This window comes from Eimeria tenella, genomic scaffold, assembly GCF_000499545.2.
Source record: "Eimeria tenella Houghton genomic scaffold, Eth_scaff2191, whole genome shotgun sequence".
NCBI classification, from domain to species: Eukaryota; Apicomplexa; class Conoidasida; order Eucoccidiorida; family Eimeriidae; genus Eimeria; species Eimeria tenella.
The window spans coordinates 8006-8220 of NW_013542044.1; the positions used below are offsets into that span (position 1 = coordinate 8006).

At 61.9% G+C, this 215-nt stretch overlaps 1 protein-coding gene across 1 annotated transcript in view; it reads right to left on the reverse strand.

Moving 5' to 3' along the window:
• Positions 1-215, reverse strand: part of ETH_00039740 (uncharacterized protein) — a gene marked incomplete at both ends in the record, with an annotated part of 3109 nt that overhangs the window by 2619 nt on the left and 275 nt on the right. The gene's annotated exons all lie outside the window — the stretch shown is intronic.

The following is a 215-nucleotide window of genomic DNA, read 5'->3' on the forward strand; positions in this document are numbered from 1 at the left end:
GCCTGCTGCTGCTGCTGCAGTGGCGCTGCTGCTGCTGCTGCTGCCGCGGCCGCGTGTGCACTGCAACGGGAAGCCCCTCCTTCGTCAGCAAACCAAACCACAAGTCCGAAGGATTGTTGCACAAGTTAATCCTCACATGATCGGCCCTGCACTTGTGGTCCACAGTGCCTTTGGTGGACTCTTCGCTGCTGCGTTGGCTGCGGCTGGTGCTGGCG